A 19,352-nucleotide genomic window follows, 5' to 3' on the forward strand; every position below is an offset into this window, starting at 1 on the left:
ACTGCTTTGAACGGGCTAACTCTGTAAGCTTATTTCAAACTTCAGCTCCCAAATGAGGTAAGAACATAGTGGCTGCCTTACAGGGTTTGTCTAAGGAGTAAATGAAGCTATGCTGTCACCACCCTTTAGCACAATGTAACCTGAACAGACTCTCCAGATACACTTGCTACTGTGAGCGTGAGCAGTTCCAGCACTTCAGGCTTTGAGCTATAGTTTTTTTCTGCAGACAACTCCCAACCCAAGTCTGCAGCCCCAGCTATTCTCTTGAGCTACAGGACAACATTTTCCTTTCCAGCCAGACAGTATGACCTGGAATATTCTGTCCAAGTGCAGGGTCCTTCATGGAGCAGCTCAAACTCACCTTCTTGGTCTTGGCTCCCATACTGCTCTGCTGTGAATACGCTCTTGTTGGCTTGGACAGTTTTTTTTTTTTTTTTTTTACTGTTTCTCCTCCATTCCTTCTACCTGGAACATTCTCTTGGCTATTTCCACTGACCAAAGATTTAACACATTAGGAATGTGCTCAGATGCTGTTTTCCTCAGATCTTCCCCAATGAAGAACTCCCATAACTCTGACTTTTTGTAGAAGTTTTCATTTTCTTGTCATTTGTGGTGCCCCTCATGATGATAACCTCTATGTCAAGATCCTGTCAGCTGCAAGTGACAAAATTGTGTGAAGGCTCAGAAAGAGGAAGGGACAGGAAGAGGACAGAGAGAGAATCTCAGGAAATAGCTAGGGAACCTGGAATATGGAGGACACCTCAGGCACAGCTAGATCCAAAGCCTCGGGCTAGTTATCAGGGCTGTCAGCTGCTCCATCTGACTTCACTTCGTTTATTTTTTTTAAATCACTTTATTTATTTATTTTTGGCTGTACCGGGTTTTCGTTGCTGTATGGCCTTTCTCTAGTTTCAGTGAGCGGGGGCTACTCTCTAGCTGACGACACACAAGCTTCTCATTATCGTGGCTTCTTCTGTTGCAGGGCACCAGTGTCTAGGCTGTGTGGGCTCAGCAGTTGCGGCTCCCGGGCTCTAGAGCACAGGCTCGCTCAGTAGTCATGGCCCAAGGGGTTAGTTGCTCCTCGCCGTGTGGGGTGTTCCCCAGGCCAGGGATATAACCCGTGGATTCTTCACCACTGAGGCACCAGGGAAGCCCTAACTGCATTTCTTTTTGTGAATTGGCTCAATTCTCACTTACCGCGAACTGGTTTCCTCTGTGAAGGGAACATGGAAGAATGAAAAAATTTTGGACAAATGAGTTATATCTTGGTGGATAACATACATGCAAAGAACCCAAGGCTGATAGTAAACTCCACTAAAGGCAATAGTTGGAAACTTTTGTTTTTTTGTTTTTTTTTTACTTAAGTTACCTGGGTTGGGAAGACCCCCTGGAGGAGGGCATGGCGACTCCTCCAGTATTCTTGCTTGGAGAATCCCCATGGACAGAGGGGTCGCAAAGAGCCCGACACAACTGAGCGACTAAGCACAGGAAGTGAACTAGGAAGCGAAATTGGGTGAAACCATCACAGCACTAATTATTGTGTTTGTGGTGCAGAGAGGGTGATTAGGTTGAGATGAGGTCATGAAGGTAGACCCCCCAACATTGGAACTAGTGTCATTGTGGGAAGATAAGAGACCAACATGCTCTCTCTGCCATGTGAGGACACAGCAAAAAGCTGGCCATCGCCAGGAGGAGGGCCCTCGCCAGGAGCCAGATCTCCTGGCGCCTTGATCTTGGACTTTCCAGCCTCTGAAACTGGGAGAAATAAATGTCTTTCATTTAACTCACCCAGGCTATGGTATTTATTACAGTAGGCCATGCTGACTAAGATAACCAGTTATTTGATTCCAACCCAGGGATTGAACCCAGGTCTCCTGCATTTCAGGCGGATTCTTTACCGTCTGAGCCACTAGGGAAGCCCAAGTTCACTTCCTAGTTCCTAGGAAAAAGGAAATTTTAGTTCAAAGTGAAAGACAAATAAGTCAATGTTTCTATTTACAAGTAACTTAAGTAAAAAAAAACAAACAGTTTCCAACCAGTTTCTTCCTTCATTCGGCAAACATTGATCGAGTTCCTATTAGGTGCCAGGTGCAGAGGGTACACACACAAGCATATCCAGTTCTTTTCTTTTTAGTCATTTGCTGGTCAGCTCTATATGTCATGGCCCTTAACTACTTAAGTCTGTGTCTCTTAAGAGCAGGGATATGTTCTTACAGAGGCACACAGTACAGTTATCAACTTGATACCTCTTTGTTGATATAATTCCAGTTTCATCAGCTGAGCTGGTATTCCAGTCTGTTGGGTTTCACTTGTATCTTTAGCCTCTCTTAGCCTGGAACATTTCCATAGTCTTTATTTGTCTTTTATAACATTGACAGTTTTAGAGAATTCAGTCCCTCCTCCCCTCCCATTTTCCTGATAGAACATTTTCCATTTTTGTATTTGTCTGATGTTTCTTGTGTCCTTCTAAGGGCGTCACACCTGCAGGCACATGATGTCCAGTTGTCTCTCATTGGTAAAGTTAATTTCAATCATCAAATTGGTGCCAGATTTAGTCATTACAACTAATAAACAATCTGTGGGGAGCCATTTTAAAAAAATGAAAAATCCTACTCCTCATCAAAATTTCCCTCTGATGTTGGCATCTAGTGATGGTTATTTTTGAAAACTTATATATTCTAATTGTGATAATACATATCATGAAATTTACATTGTATCCATTTTTAAGTGCACAGCTCCGTGGCGTTAAGTACATTGAAACTGCTCTGCAGCCATCCCCACCATCCACCCACAGATCTCCTTTCGTCTTGCACAACTGAAACTGTACCCATTAAACGATGACCCCATCCTTCCAGGCCCTGGCAACCACCATTCTACTTCCTGTCTCTGTGAATTGACTACTTTAGAAACCTCGTATAACTGGAATCGTTTGTCTTATAGTGAGTGGCTTATTTTGCTTAGCATAATGTCTTCAAGATTCATTCATGCTGGATCTGGTGTCCGACTCTCTTTCCTCTCTAAGATTCCATTGTCTGTGTCCATTACATTCGTTTACTCCCTCATCCACTGGTGATTCTTGGCCGATCCAGTTTCTACCCTGGTTGCAGAATGACAGATTTCCAGCTGTGGAATCCCCTCCACATCCACCAGTTGGCCCTCAGCACTCTTTCTTTTTTTTCCCATTCATTTATCTATTTATCATTGTTATAAACTCATGAATCCTACTTTGAGGTGATTTCTAATTCACAGTTCCCTGGTGGCTCAGAACGTAAAGCGTCTGTCTACTATGCGAGAGACCTGGGTTCGATCCCTGGGTTGGGAAGATTCCCTGGAGAAGGAAATGGCAACCCACTCCAGTACTCTTGCCTTGAAAATCCGATGGACAGAGGAGCTTGGTGCAGGCTACTGTCCATGGGGTTGCAAAGGGTCAGGCACGACTGAGCGACTTCACTGAGCGACCTCACTTTCACTTTCTAATTCGTTACTATACTATTTGGGGGCTCAAATTTTATGCCAGATGTGGCCAGTAGGAGCCCTTTCAACCTGATTTTCATGACATGCGTCTACTATATTTTACAAAGGATTTCCTTACATTCTGGCATTACGTGACACTCCAGGCTTATCTGATATCCATTCTGTCAGCCCTGGAATTAGCCATTTTCTGAGATCCTCTTGTTCTTTTTGCTGGGGCATGGAGGTAGAGATCAAGCTCTGGGGTCTGGGTGCTCATTACTACTGGGGTACCTTGCTTCTTGGGCTTCCCTTGTGGCTCAGCTGGTAAAGAATCTGCCTGCAATGCAGGGCACCTGGTTCGATCCCTGGGTTGGGAAGATCCCTCAGAGAAAGGAACGGTTACCCACTCTAGTATTCTGGCCTGGAGAATTCCATGGAGAGTATAGTCCACGGGGTTGCAAAGAGTTGGACATGACTGAGCGACTTTCACTTTCACCTTGCTTCTTAGCTGTTTCAGCAGATAGTCCTGAGAAATAGAGACATGTATCTACACACATATACACAAACACACAAACACATGCACAGACAAACATGTGAACACTTACCAGATACATATGCACATTATCATCTACATATATGTACATTTAAAAAAAGGAATTTACGTCACTGTCTCCAGTCTCCACAGAGTTCTTTCTGGGCTTCCCATATTCCATATTGTATGACCTTCTTCTGTAGTGAGAACTGAATCTCAACAGCATCAACATTTTTACTCATTTGCTTTATCTCATATTCAGCCATGATATTAAAAGTTGCTTGCTCCTTAGAAGAAAAGCTATGACCAAACTAGACAGCATATTAAACAGCAGAGATATTATTTTGCCGACAAAGGTCCGTCTAGTCAAAGCTATGGTTTTTCCAGTAGTCATGTATGGATGTGAAAGTTGGATCATAAAGAAGGCTGAGCACCGAAGAATTGATGCTTTTGAACTGTGGTGTTGGAGAAGACTCTTGAGAGTCCCTTGGACTACAAGAAGATTAAACCATTCAATCCTAAAAGAAATCAGTCCTGAATATTCATTGGAAGGACTGATGCTGAAGCTGAAACTCCAATACTTTGGCCACCTGATATGAAGAACTGACTGATTGGAAAAGACCCTGATTCTGGGAAAAATTGAGGGCAGGAGGAGAAGAGGGTGACAGAGGATGAGATGGTTGAATGGCATCACTGACTCAGTGGATGTGAGTTTGAGCAAGCTGCAGGAGATGGTGAGGGACAGGGAAGCCTGGTGTGCTGCAGTCCATGGAGTTGCAAAGAGACAATTGCTGAGTGACTGAACAGCAAATAATATATATTATGATATAATATTAGGTAAAAGAAACTGAGGTAAATAGGCCTTTTGAGTGAGATGTCATGTCAATCTCTCTGGGAGTTGGCTGTGTTTACTCTTTGCTGTAGCTATGGTTTCCAAGACTAAAATGTCTTCTCATGTCCTTGATTTTGTCTCCCCAGTTGTCTTTAGGTTTCTCTATAGACTGATTCTTTTTTAAAATATATTTTAAACAATTTATTTGGCTGTGCTGGGTCTTAGCTGCTGCATACGGATCTTCGATCTTTGCGGTGAACTGGCCTGTGAACTCTTTCTTGTGGCTTGTGGGGTCTAGTTCCCTGACCAGGGATCGAACCCAGCCCCCTGCATTGAGAGCTCAGAGTCGTAGCCACTGGACCACTGGAGAAGTCCCTAGAGACTGATGCTTAACTAGCATCTGAAGTTTGCAGCTCTTTCAGTTGTGCTCTCCAGGAGAATTGGCGATGTGGTGGTAAAGTATGGCAAGAGAGGAAACCTTATACAGAGCCTTATGTTAGGTCTCAGTCTTTTAGGAGCCCTGAGTTGTGACATTCACAAGTCACCCCTCACCCCGTCCTCACTGAGGAAAACTAGAGTGGGCTGGGGTTGGGTATTTCCCTTTCCTCGGGTCTGGTAAAATATTTTCTCTTGAGGGCAGGCTGTTGAGGAGGACAGAGTGCTCTGAGCTTATCTCACAGTGGTTACTTTCTGTTCCCTCTGTGGACCTGGTGGGACTCCTGGAGGTAAAAGGCAGGAGAGTGTGGTGTCCCTATGGAGAAGGCGATGGCACCCCACTACAGTACTCTTGCCTGGAAAATCCCATGGGTGGAGGAGCCTGGTAGGCTGCAGTCCATGGGGTCGTGAGGAGTCGGACACGACTGAAGCGACTTAGTAGCAGCAGCGCAGTGGTGTCCCTAAGACTAGGCTTTCAGAAGTTTTCTCTCTCAAGCAACCCCATGCTCAGACTCTAGAAACTAGTCTCTTACTTTCGGGTGTTCCTGCCAGACTCCAGGTGCAGCTCTGTTCTTTGGTAGCTGTGATTTTCTGCATCTGTCTGTCTGTCCCTCCCGTTTTCAGGGTGTCAGCTTGCCCTGTGACCTTAATTCTTTGATGGGTCTGAGAAGCAGTGTGTTCATCTTTTTTTTTCTTTGTGAGGTTGGGAGTTGAGAGTGATGAGTTCCAAGCTTTTTACATGTCAGCAAGAACCTTGAAGTCAATGCTATTGATTTTTGTGTGTTAATTTTATATCCTGCTATCTTATGGAATTCTTTTATTGTTTGGATTGCTTTATCTTTGATTTTCTAGCATTTTCCAGATATGCTGTTCTGTGATGTGCAAACAGAGACAGTTTTTTTTTTTCCTGGTTGCTCCATGCAGTATGCAGGATCTTCGTTCCCCAACCAGAGATGTGACCCATCCACCCTGCTGTGGAAGCTTGGGGTCTTAACCACTGGCCTGCCAGTGAAGTCCCCTGGCAAAAGTTTAAAGCAATCTTAATAGCCACTAATGAAGATATGTAGAAATGAATATTTTTTTTATTTTATTGGTGGCTGTGTTGATTGATGCAACTTTTCTGTAGGTTAATTTGACAATTGGAGAAGGCAATGGCAACCCACTCCATACTCTTGCCTGGAAAATCCTGTGGATGGAGGAGCCTGGTACGCTGCAGTCCATGAGGTCGCTAAGAGTCGACATGACTGAGCGACTTCATTTTCACTTTTCACTTTCACGCATTGGAGAAGGAAATTGCAACCCACTCCAGTGTTCTTGCCTGGAGAATCCCAGGGACTGGGGAGCCTGGTGGGAGCCCGTCTATGGGGTCGTACAGAGTTGGACACGACTGAAGCAACTTAGCAGCAGCATCAACAAAGCCTTAAGAATTTGTATATTTTTACACAAGACTAAAATTTTGTTTAGGAAGCTTTTTAGTAACCTGAGAAAAATTTTGTTAAAATGCTGATGGAAAAAGCAAATTGTTTATAATGAAGTTTAAAAACTTACATTTTAAAGGAATGTCAGGGAAGAAATTTAGGTTGAAGCACATCAAAGTATTTATAGCAGCTATTGTTGGATGGTTGTATTATGGGTGCTCTTACTCACCTTCTTAATTTTCCAGTGATGCGCCATGTGTATTTTTGTAGCTAAAAAATAATTCATTTTATTTTAACACAGGCTGCTTAATACCTAAACCTGTGCCTGGTTCATAGGGGGCATATGATAAATATTTGCTAAATTGAATTGTTTCCTGGTTACTTAGCCCACCCACAATTAAAAAAAAAAAAAAAAAAAACACATTTAGAATCCTCTGTTTCCGAAAGGGATTTAAAAGTTGATCCACATAACACTTAATCCCTGAGTACATATGAGTAGAGTAATTCATTAATTATCTGGACTTTACATTTCCCAGGAAATATTTAGAGAATTTAGATATTGGTGTAGCTAGATGTCTTCTTGGCACCAAAGTCAAATTTTAAAACTTTCATATGTCAACAAGTGTTTTAAAATCACTTCTGCCTAGGTTCCTTAGTTAAAAAAAAATTATATGAGCTTTTCTTACGTTAAAGCGTAAGAAACTTTCATACTCAGATTATTTTAGGTCTGTGCATAATTGTCTTGTAATTTCACCAGGGAACAATTTAGGCGTATCTTTATAAAGGGCAGATTCTAAAATTGGAAAGAGTTCCTGACCCCATAAAATGTCATAAATTCAACCTTGGGTTCTCACATCTTGCAGAAAGGGATTTCTCAGAGAGGGACTTTTTATTAACAGCAAGATTTCACAGGAGGCTCTTTGGGTAGTAAATACACCTGGTGTATCTCTTCCCAGGTCCCCGTGTGAGTGTGTCAATTAGTAAGCTTGCTTCTGTGGCCTAAAGGCCCTGTGTTCTTGAATTTCTTTTCTCAAATATTCAGGGATTCTAAAAATTCAGCTCAAAAAGAAACCCCGACACCACATACTAGCGCCCCCTAGCGTTACATTATCACCAGTTCTTTGAGTTTTGCTTAGCAAACGCTTTTTTAAAAAAAATTTATTTTCTTTTATTGAAGGATAATTGCTTTACAAGCAAACACTTTTTGAATCAAGCTTAAACACTAGCTCTGAATATGAATAAAGCAGTCCCTTCCATGACTAAACTTTGAGTCTAGCTGAGAAGACGGACATTATTTGGGACGTGTGATGTGAGGAGAACATGTCATAAATACATGTGCCATTTTAGCCCTTGTATGTTAGCACAGACTTGAGAGAAACAAGATTCCAGACAGGAAGACCAGTTAGGCTGTTAATAAACTAGTCTCAGCCATCCAAACGTAAAACTCCCTTTCTAAGTTCAAAAGTTTAGTATTTATTTGTCTAGTCATTGAATAGTTGGGGAAAAGCTACTGTATTTGCATTGGTTGCCTGTCCTCAGGCCAATTAGGGGTATCATGCCAAAATTATTCATTTTAAACAAATGTTTGAGATTCTAAGGACTGTCTCTCAATGTGATATCATCTTATGGATGGTTGCTGTCAAGCATTTTTAGCTTCCTAATACAAGTCCTTAGGGCTTCCCAGGTGGCACAGTAATAAAGAACCTGCCTGTCAGTGTAGGAGATGCAGGAGACTCGGGTTTGATCCCTGGGTTGGGAAGATCCCCTGGAGGAGGAAATGGCAACCCCCTCCAGTATTCTTGCCTGGAGAATTCCATGGACAGAGGAGCCTGGTGGGCTCCAGTCCATGGGGCCAAAAAGAGTTGGACAAAAATGGCACCCCACTCCAGTACTCTTGCCTGGAGAATCCCATGGAGGGAGGAGCCTGGTAGGCTACAGTCCATGGGGTCACAAAGAGTTGGGCATGACTGAGCGACTTCACTTTCACAAGCGACTGAGCACACATTAAGTCCTTAGGAATAATCTTAACTTCACTCTCAAATTCCACTTTTCCTTGTTCCTGACAACTATAAGATAATCTGTTGCATCTCTATTATAAGTCAACAGAAGAGGATCAATCACAATTTATATATAAGTGGTTCTAATCAAGACTGAGAAGAGGTCAGTTATAAAAAGGATCATGCGGATTTTGAATTAACTGTGTTTCATTTGTTCACATTACTTCTATAGGTATGATTAGATTGTTACCCTATTAAACTTAAGATGCCTTAAACATTCTCTGTTGTCAAAACAATAGACTCTATTATTTCTTTCTCTCCTTCAAATCTCAAAATTGTTGAAAAGATGTAACATAGGTAAATTTGCCTGGAGGAAATTTTTCAGAAGAAAAGTATTGAACCTCACCATTAATGATTCTTATCAATCTTTCAAGCTTCTTTAGCTGGAGGGTTCAGATGTCTAGATGCATGTTTCTGGCAGAGGCTACATTATATTTTAGAGATTATCCATGTGCATGGGTGTAGGTACATTTTATTCATTTTAATTGGTGTTCAGTCATCTGTTATGTGAAAGTGAAAGTGAAGTCGCTTAGTTGTGTCCGACTCTTTGCGACCACACGGACTGTAGCCTATGAGGCTCCTCCATCCATGGGGTTTTCCAGGCAAGAATACTGGAGTGGATCGCCATTTCCTTCTCCAGGGGATCTTCCCAACCCAGGGATTGAACCTGGGTCTCCTGCATTGCAGGCAGACGCTTTACCATCTGAGCCACCAGGGAAGCCTCTGTTATGTGACCATACCATAATTTTCTCATTTCCTGTTGTTAAATATTTAGTCTAGTTGTTGCTTGGTAAATTGTTCTTTTATTATGTTCTATTATTCTATTATTATGTTCCTATAAATGCAGGGCAGTTCCATCTCTAAGAATTTTGGAGTTAAGGCTTCTGGGTTTAAATCCCACCCGTGGAATCTTGAGAAAATCGCTTAAGCTAGTAGTGTCTCAGCTTACTCCTCAAGAGATAGTAATAGTACCTATGCAGACAAGCATCTGTCTACAATGTGAAAGACCTGGGTTCAATCCCTGGGTTGGGAATATTCCTTGGAGAAGGAAATGGCAACCCACTCCAGTACTCTTGCCTTGAAAATCCCATGGACGGAGGAGCTTGGTGCAGGCTACTATCCATGGGGTCGCAAAGAGCCGGGCACGACTGAGCGACTTCACTTATGCAGACATGTCTTTGAGCACTTTTGACACTATTACCTTATTACCCTGGCATTTACTATTCTGATAAGTCTGTTGAAATTTCTTGGTAGATAATGTATCTTTTTTTCCCTTCTATCTTTTCTTCTACTATTGTCCCTTTATCCTTAATGTTCTCAAGTTTCACTGTGTGAAATTTATTTTAAAAAATTGTCCTGCTTGATATTCAACATGCACAGAGAACACATTTCTTTAATCTTCGCAAAGTATCTGTGCTATTTTTAAAAATGTTTCATCTTCATCACGCCATTCATTCTTTTGTGTACTTTGGAACTCTTGTTAACGTGTTTCTTTGACTCTCTCGATTTTATTTCCAAGTCTCTTTGGTTCTCATTATTGCCTCTGTGTACTGCCTCCTGAGTTAATTCCTCAAGATTATTTTTCAGTTCACTGACTTTATCTTTGACCATGTCAGGTGTTGCGCATATTCCACTGGTTGAATATTTTATGTCGATGGTTGTATTTTTCACTTTTAAGATTTCTAGTGGTTTCTTTTTAAAAATAGATCTATTTTTTAAATTTCTGCACATTTGTTTTATATTTTATTTTTCATTTTCAATTGAAGTTATGAGTTTATTTCTCTCTTTAAAAATCTGAGACATATTTTTATATATTTTTGTCAGACTATCTTATAATATTATTTTTAATGAAGTGATTTCATATTCTGGCTGATCTGGTTAGCTTTTGTTTCTTTTTTTTTTTTTTATGAAAAGCTTTTAGGCAATTGATTGTTTTAACTGGTAAGAACCAATCCATCTAGAAGATATATTTGTAAGAGAATGGCAGTGTTGACAAAAGGGGAACTTTAAGAGAATAAGTTTGCTTTAAACCTGCAATTTTATTTGATGTTCTCATATTCAGTGGTTTAATTTGGAAAAACAAAAAGGTACATTTTGCCTGTGAGTATTCACAGATTATTTAGCGTGCCACAAATGAATAGAAGAGGGGGAGGACTAGAGTAACACATTAAATAATGGTGGACACTGTGCTGCAGCAGTATGGACATTACTGAGCCCAACTATTATGTTTCTTTCTGATCAAAAACATAATATTGTGTCTTGGATTAAGCAAAAATCAGCAAGTCTTTCCTTCTGTGGACACCTTCTATGTGCTGCTGGAAGTCGGTATTTTGATCTCTACCTTCTTTTTCTAACATTATAGAACCATTTGACTTTCCACCATCCAAGAACTACAGTGACTACTTTCCTTATCCATGGCTTGACATCTTCTCACTTTTCATCTTTCTTTATTATTAATTTTAATTTTTCTCAGTTATAATGCACATCAGAATCGACCACTTCTACCGTTTTGTTGGAAGGGATAAGCAATTTCTTATTTCTTCTTTTCTTCCCTTTTCCTCAAAGGCAACCATTTTTACCTAATTACTTTGGTATTTACATCCATGTCTGCTGCTGCTGCTGCTGCTGCTGCTAAGTCTCTTCAGTCGTGTCCAACTCTGTGCAACCTCATAGACTAGAAATAATTAAATGGCTACGTGTTCTTTCTTTTCCGATTAGGCATTTTCTGTTGGTTTTCCACCATGGTAAGTAATAACAACACTCACTCATACAGCACTTAGGATGTGCCAGGCACCTTTCAGGGATGTTTCCCATATGTTAACTTATTTAATAGTCATAACAGCTCTGAGAAGTTACTGCTGACTTGTCTGAAAGTTCAGCTGGGTCTGTCTGCTGAAAGACCTCCACCTGACCTCTCCATCTGGCAGGTTCAGGGGGTCACGATAGCTGGCTTCACCCAGAGGCAGTGTCCCGAAGTGTCCCAGCAGAAGTTGCTCTTTTTGCCCTAACACCAGAAGTCACGCAAGGTCACTTTCACAATTCCACTACTGTATTGCTTCACGACTCCATTACTGAATCTGTATCAGCCGGCCCAGATTCAAGGGGAGGGGGGAGTGGACCCCACTTCTCAATGAGAGCAGGGTCAAAAATTTTGGGACCATGTTTTCAAATGACCATAGTCCACCCTCTGGTCATGAATTATTTACATTTCTCCTACATGCAAAGTGCTCCTCTTCTCCCAAGAATCCACTGAAGTCTCTTGACCCACTAAAATCTCATACCATTACAGCATCAGAGACCAAGGCTGGGTCCTGCCATCTAAGCTGGGTCCCCAACCAGAAGAGGCTTTACGAATGAGCTTTCTTGAGTACAGTGCCTCTCTGAAGATCTGTGAATTAAAGAATCATGTGATTTGCTTTCCACTCACTTAAACTACTGTGTTTGGCATGGGAAAACTTATAGATACTTATAGATATCTATAATAGATACATATATATAATATAGATATTTATAGATATAGATATCTATAAGATATCTATAGATATCTTATAGAAACTTATAGATGCTTATAGATACTCCTGTTTTAAAAATAGGGGACTTCCCTGGTGGTCCAGTGGCTAAGACTCTGAGCTCCCAATCCAGGGGGCTAGATTTCGATCCCTGGTCAGGGAATTAGATCCCACGTGCTGCAATAAAACCTAAAGCAGCCAAATACATTTTTTTTTAAATAAAATAAATTAAAAACTGGAAAATGGGAGGCACAAAATTTTGCTGAACTTTTTGCCACTTTATAACAAGCATCTGCTTTCCTCCTTTTTCCAAGAGCATTTCCCTCATTCTCCTTTTAAGCCACCACTGACAGCCTCTTTTGAGGTCCTTCAGACTATTATTAAGTCTCCTCCAGTCCCCTGAGCTCTGAGCTTTGTTTGGCTCAGTCCCAAAGCCAGTCCCACACACCTAAGACCTGTTTTCATATTGAGCACCTCGCCTCCAGCGCCAAAACCTGTCTGTTACTGTTGCTGCGTAACAAACCACCCCTAAAACTTAGTAACTTACGGCAAAATACAACAGGGTCTTCCCTGGTGGTCCAGTGGTTAAGAATCTGCCTTCCACTGCAGGGGACACAGGGATGATCCCTGCTCTGGGAACTGAGGTCCCGCATAGTGTGGAGCAACTAAGCCCAAGGCCCACAACTGAAGAGGTCTGTATGCCACGGCGAGAGAAGCCACACCCGACGCAGCGTTCCCCCTCCCCAGCCCCAAAACAGACAAAACACGACAAACTAGTGACTGTAGCAAAAAAGAAGCAGACACACAAACCCTGAGGACAAACTAGTGGTTCCGAGCGGGGAGAGGGAAGGGAGGGGGCAACAGAGTGGAAGGGGACCTACAGGTACACACCCTCATGTATAAAATACGCCACAGGGTAACTCGTACAGCACAGGGACTATAGCCAATATTTTATGATAATCATATTGGAGTATAACATTTAAAAATTGGGAATCCCCATATTGTACACCTGTAGCTTATGTAATATTGTACATCAACTTACTTTAATTAAAAAAAACAAACCACCAGCCATATAACTCTCCCCATGATTTTGTGGAATAAGAATTTGGGAAGGACTAGGGGGAGGCTCTTGCTTGAGGTGGCCTGTGTGCTGTCTAGGCCAGATACCCGAAGTCTCGACGGGGCTGGATGCTCAGTGTGGCTCACTCACATGGCGGGTGGTGGACACTGGCTGTCGTGGGCCGGGAGGTGTGTGTGGTTCTTCCAGGCCGGTACCCGAGGCACCAGCACAGGAGACACAGCACTGTCGCAATTTTGATGTGGTATCTGGTTTCGCTCAAATCGAGCATCTGAAGGCCAGCTTCCAGTTTCATGGCGTTTTCTAACCTGGCCTCAGAAGCCGCACGAGCCCTCCTCTGCTGAACTCTGTTGGTTAGAACAGTTGTAAACCAGCCCAGATTCAAGGCGAAGGGTCACAGGCACCGCCCCTCATGAGAAGAATGTAAATTATGGGCAGGGTGCACGTTTTTTAGGGCCTTGTCCTCTTTTCCAGTCTGTTGAGTGTGTGCTCTAAACTGAACTGATAGACTCCTCTGTGTCTCTTCCTTACGTCGTTAGGAAACCTGGGACTAGAGCTCTGTGGACCATGCGAGCCTGGAGCAGCGGGGGAGCAACTCATGGACAAGTGGCCGGGACTGTCTGTGGATGGCGGCGAGCGGGAAGGTGGCCGGAGCCGCAGAAGCACAGTAGGATCGGGAGTGTCATGCTTGTTCTGTGTGCGTTGACCTTATCGCTCGCTCGGCGGGGAGAACTGTGTTGCTTGTTCAACCACGCGAGCACTGTCCTCGTGTGGAGCTGTGGGAAGCTTGGGTTTGGGGATTAGCTGATCTGTGTGTCAGTTGTGGCTGGTTTCAGAGGGCAGGTGTGGCGTTGGTGTGAGATGCACACCCAGTGATGGGGGTGCCTCTGAAACTTTCTGTGTGGCTGCATGCTTGTGCCCTGGGACTAGAGCTGAGTAACAATTCCCTTATCCTTTCTTGAACTTTTGTAAAAGGACCTACCTTTCCCCGCTTGGCATTCTGACAATGTGTTTTCAGTGCCTAGGTTCAGGCCTATCTGTGCCTTTCCTTGGATTTCACAGTAATTTATTCTAATAGATTCCCTCCCCCCTTTATATTTTAAGGCAGGTGGAGTTAGGTTTCTGCCCCTTTCACCTGAAGACCAGCCCATCATGTAGTCCCACATCTTCTGAAATCGTGGCCCCAAGTCTCCATTTTTCAGTACCGTGTCATCTTGTGAGCTCTCTTCACATGTCTTCAGTTTTCTGCTAAACATCTTAATTTGGATATTTCTTGCATTTCCACCTCAATAGTTGAAGTCTAAATTTATTTTCTCTTCCCAAACGCTTCCCTTTCTTTCCTGGCTCCATATTTTTAGTCAACCCAGTCGTCCAGACTAACATCTCACATCTCAGAGTCATCGTTTTTCTTTAATTGAAGCATAGTTGATTTACAATGTTGTGTTAGTTTCTGGGGTAAAACAAAGTGATTCAGTTTCGTATATATACAGTCTTTTTCAGATTCTTTTCCGTTATATTTATTACAAGACACTGTGCTTAGTTCCCTGTGCTATACATAGGATCTTGCTGTTTATTTTATATATATATATATATAATAGTTTGTATCTGCTAATCCCAAACTCCTAATTTATCCCTTCCTGACTTTTTTAACTTTAAAGTTTTTAGTGAAGAGCTAACATATTGCCACAGTTGAAATTCAAAAGGGTGCAGATTGAAAGAATTTCTTCCTGTCTTTTCCCTGTGCATCTCAGAGACAGCCTATGTTATGAGTTTCCTGCAAAATCAGAGGTAATATGGAAATATATGCAAATACCCTCTTTGTCCTCTCCATACACATTACGTTGTTCTGCACCCAGCTCTTTTCGCATGACAATGCATTTTGAAGTTCATTTTGTATCAGTACTTTTTTTTATCTAATGATGATGTAGGGTTCTGTGGTGTGGATACATTTACTAACTCATCCCCTGATGATGGGCTTGTCCTGAAGCTTTCATTCTGGTGGGCTGGTCTGTGCCCAGTCTGACTCAGGGTTGTGGACTTGTCTGTGGTCACTCAGAAATCAACCCTGAATTTCCATTGGAAGGACTGATGCTGAAGCTGAGGTGCAATACTTGGCTACCTGATGTGAAGAGCCGACTCATTGGAAATGACCCTGATGCTGGGAAGGATTGAGGGCAGGAGAAGAAGGTGACAGAGGATGAGATGGTTGGATGGCATCATTGACTCAATGGACATGAGTTTGAGCAAACTCTGGGAGACAGTGATGGACAGGGAAGCCTTGCGTGCTGCAGTCCATGGGGGAGCAAAGAGCTGGACACGACTGAGTGACTGAACAGCAGCACTAGACTACTTGGGGTCAGGGCAGAATCTAGGTGCTCGGTGTGGGCATGGCCAGCCCTTCAGAAGGACCCTGAGGGGGTTGGCAGCAGGTGGGTACAAAGAGCCAGGGTCCTAGAGTGGAACCCCCAATCCTAGACCAAGACCTGGACCCTTTTGGGCAAAAACCATCTTGGTAAGATTTCCCTTGGACCCTAGGCCATCTTCCCAAGTAGTGGGGGCCTGTTGGCCTCCTACAATGCTGACAGCTGGACTGAAATTCAGGCACTTGAATTTGGGCCCTGTGCTGTGTTGGGAATGTACGTACATGGGAGGCTAGCTCTGAGCAGTGTGCTTTTAAGGATTCAGCCCCTGGATGTCTGGTCAACCCCACTGTGGTTAAGCTGCCAGGCCCCTGTGTTCCTGACTTGGCCTGATAACAGTGGTCAGCCCACAGCAACCTAGCCCTTCACCATGTAGGGGAGGGTCTGAGCATCTCTGTGGGGTGGCAGAGATGACCGGTGGGTCAACCCAGGCCGATGCTGCTGCTCACGCAGGCAGGACTTCCCCTTCTCTGACCTGCCCGGGAAAGACCCATGTCTGACCGGCCCTTCTCTGTGGCCAGGTTGGGGAGCCCTGGAAGGGAGGGACAGTCACTCCTCACTCCTCACTCCCCTTTTTGGCTTGGATTCTGGTTCTGCTCATGGGAGGACAGGTGGTAGCCCTGGAACCTGCAGTCCCTGTGTAAATCCATTCCTCTGCTCTGGGTTGCTGGGACCCTTCGGAGCTGCCAGAGGAGCAGCATCTCCTTGACCTCATTTCCTGCTGTCCTCTCTGCATGCTGTCATCTCCACTCTGTCTGATTCCGCACCTGAGGCTCTTGGGAACCCTGGTGGTTGAGGAGGCTTCCTGGGCACCTTGCTGTGCTTAGTTGCTCAGTCGTTTTTGACTCTTTGTGACCCCGTGGACTGCAGCCCTCTCTTCATGGGGATTCTCCAGGCAAGAATATTGTAGTGGGTTGCCATGTGCCCTCCTCCAGGGGATCTTCCCGACCCGAGAATTGAACCCGGGTCTTCCGCATTGCAGGAGGATTCTTTACCGTCTGAAGCCTTCCCTGGCACCTTTCCTGGGCCCATCTCAGCCTGGGTTCAGGGGAGCTGCAGGAGGTGGGGTGAAGCCTAGAGCTCCCCACAGTGCATCCCGCCTACGTGATCAGCAGCCAGCAAGGGACCAGAATGCAGTCTGGGTGAGGAAAGGTCACGTTGAGGCAGAGGAGGGTGTGGGGACGGATGGAGCAGATGAAAGGAGGGTGTGGGTTGAGAGAGGTCCAGGGTCCGTCCCAAGGAGTAACTTGAAAGCAGCACAGGACTCGATTGGAGAGAAGGGGAGAAAAACCACCGATACTGTCTCTGCCCATGCAGAAACCTGAGCTTGACGTGGGCGAGACCAGCCTGGAGATGGGAACTTGCCGTTCCTCTCAGCTGCGCCAACGGCACACCACCTCCCAGAAGCTGCTTCCTGTACTTGCCTTTTTGTCTGACAGGTGCCTGATTGTGCCTTTTTCTTGAAAGTAGTATCTGGGTCAGTAGCCTCAAGCATGCAATGCGGAACTTAGTCTGTGTGAAGGCGGAAGAGATGTGGACCCCACAGAACGTGATTCAAGGGACCAGAAAAACCCAGATGGCCTAGAGGCAGGCCTGACCTGAAATGCCGCCACCCTGGTGTGTTCCACGGGGTTAGGAGCCGTCCGCTCCCTCCTGTGCTCTGTGTCAGCGACCCCTGGGACGGATGACGGCTGCAGGTGACAGGGACTGTCCAACCTCTTTGCAGGCAGGGCCCGGCATTGGGGGCCAACCCCCCGGGGAGTGTGGATGAGGGCGGGGTGTGAGTGAGGGGGTGGGAAAAGCAGAGGCTGGGACCCTGTTTGTTGGGCAGCCCTGAGCAGCCATGACCTGGTGCCCAAGTGAGAGTCTCAGCCCTGTACCAGGCTGCAGCCCAGATCTGCTCAATCAGAAGATTGGGAGTCGGGCCTGGCAGTCTGGCTCGAACAAGCCCTGCAGGTAACACAGACTCACGCCCAAGTCTGAAAGCCTCCAAGGGAACGACAGTTTTAAACACTTTTAAAAAACTGATTATATTCTTATTCTCAGTGAGACTCAAGAGAACATTACATCTAGAGAGAAAGAAGAGACAGCTTTGAGTGAGGGATGTTTAGGAGTTCATTCACTCTTTTACATGATCGGAAAACTAATTACAAAACTTGATCATGCGTAAAGCAAAGAAAATTTCAATAACTACAGGACAAAGACCCCCAGGAATTCATAGCAAAAAATATAGCCCCCTCAAAATCTAACAGCTTGTTAATTTTATAAATGCTTTCTACATAGCTCAGAAAGAAACACAACTTGTTTGGGAAGAGTGAAAGAAGGCTGTTTTCTTGACTGTCTTTTACTCCCCGACATTCTCTGCCCTTGAAAAAGCTGTCACAACAAAGTGGTGTTGGATTGAAGCTCCCGATTTTTGGAATGTTTTCCGGGGATCCTCGCCCCTGGCACCATCTACTGAAGCCCTCGTCATCCTATTGTAACAATCTCAATTTGAAAACAGACTGAATGTAATTTCTAACTCTGGCTCTGCCACTAACTGGCTGGGGGAACCCCAGCAAGTTACTTGACCTCTTTGACCCTCAGTTTCCCATCTGTAAAATGGGGCTAATCATGGGGTCCACCAGACCATGGCTTCCTGAAGGTCCCTGCGCTGCGTATATACAGTAAATGCTCAGAGGTGGGTGTAATCCATTAGTCATGCAGTATCATCTCAACTTGGGACTTCCCTGGCAGTCCAGTGGTCAAGACTGCGTGCTTCCTCTGCAGAGGGCATGGGTTCAATCCCTGGTCAGGGAACTATGATCCCACATGCTGCATGGTGAGGCCAGAAAATAAAACAAACTTGAAGAAGTTAGACTAGACCTCGAGGAAATCAACTTGTAATGATGGGCATGGAAGGCAGGTAAGGTAAAAGTGTGAAAGTGTTTGTCGCTCAGTCATGTCTGACTCTTTGCAACCCCATGGACTGTAACCTGCCAGGCTCCTCTGTCCATGGGACTCTCTAGGCAAGAATACTGGAGTGGGTTGCCATTTCCTTCTTCAGGGGATCTTCCCAACTCAGGGATCAAACCTGAATCTCCTGCATTGCTGGTGGATTCTTTACTGTCTGAGCCACCAGGATAACCCCAAAGTAGGAGACCAAACAGTAATACTTGTGTATATGTTTAGGCTCTGAGACATATGTTTAGTTACTCTGATCCTGTGACCTTGACATTGTGGAAAGAACAGGGAAATATAAGAATGTCTTATAAACAGGCCAATGAAGCTTTCAAGGCTGGCGAATGTCTTCTGCCCTGTCTGCCAGGGTGTGTCTCCCAGCAGAAAGAATGGTGGGCACCAGCTGGGCCAGGGGTCACTCTGCAGATTTGCTTGCTTGCTGGACGAACACACCTGGCTGGCAGGCTGACAAGCAGACCTACCCCTCGTCCCCCACAGTTACCTCCCCACAGAATGATTTATGGTGGTTCAGTTTCCATTTATAAAACTGACAACGTACCCGCTGATAAATATGATATACGTGAAATTCAGCAGCCGCAGGATAAAAGCCGCTGGCCCCATGGCGACATCTGGCCGCCTGGCGAGGGCGTCATCCAGTGCCCTTCACCCCTTGGAGTG

The 19,352-nt window shown here is 44.4% G+C and overlaps 1 non-coding gene across 1 annotated transcript; it reads right to left on the reverse strand.

The window, feature by feature from the left end:
• Positions 1-9,373: 9,373 nt before the first annotated feature.
• Positions 9,374-9,445, reverse strand: TRNAC-GCA (transfer RNA cysteine (anticodon GCA)). Its single transcript has one exon. It is a non-coding gene; the product is annotated as a tRNA-Cys (tRNA).
• Positions 9,446-19,352: the final 9,907 nt, after the last annotated feature.

The sequence above is a fragment of the Bos javanicus genome, chromosome 12 (genome assembly GCF_032452875.1).
Source record: "Bos javanicus breed banteng chromosome 12, ARS-OSU_banteng_1.0, whole genome shotgun sequence".
Lineage (NCBI taxonomy): Eukaryota > Metazoa > Chordata > Mammalia > Artiodactyla > Bovidae > Bos > Bos javanicus.